This window comes from Arvicanthis niloticus, chromosome 29 (genome assembly GCF_011762505.2).
Source record: "Arvicanthis niloticus isolate mArvNil1 chromosome 29, mArvNil1.pat.X, whole genome shotgun sequence".
NCBI lineage: Eukaryota > Metazoa > Chordata > Mammalia > Rodentia > Muridae > Arvicanthis > Arvicanthis niloticus.
Window position 1 is genome coordinate 24396159 of NC_133437.1, and position 1970 is coordinate 24398128.

Below are 1970 nucleotides of genomic sequence, written 5' to 3' on the forward strand. Positions count from 1 at the left end.
AGTAATCCCATCCCACTCATATCTCCAGCACAAGGCCATTGATAATCTAACTACCCAGTGTATCCTAAGGCTCTCACACCTAACCCAGGCCACCCTGGTATTGAAACTCTATTCCAAGGAATTGGCCTTAATTGAATCTCCACCCAAGACCCTCTTATAGGCTCCTCCTCTCATCCCCTCACCTTTATCAGACATTACGACCCTCATGTAAAGTCTGTAAGCACAGCTTATGGAAACTTGGACAGGTGGAGGACAGTTTTTTTTTTTTTTTTTTTGAGACAAGTTTTGCCTATATGACCCTGACTGTACTAGAACTAGATTTGAAGACAAGGCTGAACTTGAACTTACACAGATCCACCTGTCTGTGACCACTCCATCCAGTGCCTGGAATAAAGGCATGGAACACCACAATCCAGCCATACTTTGGGGACTCCTGCCCCCTTTGAGATCCATCCAGAAGACATTTGTCCTTCACTCTTATGTGACCATCTCAAGAAATGTGTCTCTTTTCATGCTGCTGCCAAGGGGGCCTTCTCATGCCTGCTCACTGCTGACACCTTGTAATTCCCCTCTTCCTTTCTTCCTTCCTTCCTTTCTTTCTTTCTTTCTTTCTTTCTTTCTTTCTTTCTTTCTTTCTTTCTTTCTTTCTTTCTTTCTTTCTTTCTTTCTTTTTCTAAATAGAAACAGTTTCCTTGTACATGTTCCTGACTTCCTGGATCTCACTATACTAATAAGCCAGCCTTCAAAATCACAGAGACACACTGCCAATGGCTCCTGACAGTGGAGACTAAAAGTGTGGTCTACATGCCCAATATGGTAACCCCTTGTTGAATGAGGCCTATTCAGCAATAAACCTTCCTAGGTGGCACACTTTTCAGCCAAAATACCACCAGCATGCCCTATCTTGGCCATTCCAGCCATCATTTTGGTCCTGCTATTATTTCTATAGGGGTTATAAGAGTGTTCAGGCCCTTTCTCCTGGCTGGCAGCGCGGAGGCAGCAGGATGTCTGCAGTTACTGTAAAAGACATTAACCACCAGGAGTTCTTAAGAGCTCTGGCAGCCTTCCTCAAAAAGTCCGGGAAGCTTAAAGTCCCCGAATGGGTGAACACAATCAAGCTGGCCAAACATAAAGAGCTCACCCCATATGATGAGAACTGTTTCTACAAATGAACTGCTTCCACAGCACGGCACTTGTACCTCTGTGGTGGTGCAGGGGTTGGTTCCATGACCAAGATCTACGGAGGATGCTAGAGAAATGGTGCCAGGCCCAGCCACTTTAGCAGAGGCTCTAAGAGTGTGGCCCGCCAGGTCCTCCAAGCCCTAGAGGGGCTGAAAATGGTGGGAAAGGACCAAGATGGGGGCCGCAAGCTAACACCTCAGGGACAGAGAGATCTGGACAGAATTACTGGACAGGTGGCAGCTGCCAACAAGAAGCATTAGAACAAAGGATGCTGGGTTAATAAATGGCCTCATTCATAAAAAAAGAGTGTTCAGATAGTTTACAGGATCTTGACTTATCTTTGGAAAGTGCTATCTCTCTAGAAAACCATCCACTTTCTTTAGATTTTCCTCTGCTGTGGAGCATTGGCTTTAGAAACAAGGTCTAATGATTGTAAGAATTTTCTCATTGGAAATTACTTCCTCTCCCATTTCATTTCTGATTTTGTTGATTTGTGTATTTTCTACCTTGGCCAAGCCTTTCTTTATCTTGTCTATTTTCTGTAAGAACCTGGTGAACTTGATTCATTGTAATGTTCTTTTTCTTTCTAATTGAATCTTTAGAAATGGCCTTGAGTTTGATTATATCCTGTCAATTACTCCTCTTGGGTGTCTTTCTTTCTTTCTTTCTTTCTTTCTTTCTTTCTTTCTTTCTTTCTTTCTTTCTTTTTTTTTACTGGTGTGTTCAACTATACATTTAAATTGTTAGTATGAAAACTCTCTAATTTCTTTATGAAGGCATTTAGTGCT

At 42.6% G+C, this 1970-nt stretch overlaps 1 pseudogene; it reads left to right on the top strand.

Moving 5' to 3' along the window:
* Positions 1-1004: 1004 nt before the first annotated feature.
* Positions 1005-1480, top strand: LOC143440300 (small ribosomal subunit protein eS19 pseudogene; annotated as a pseudogene).
* Positions 1481-1970: the final 490 nt, after the last annotated feature.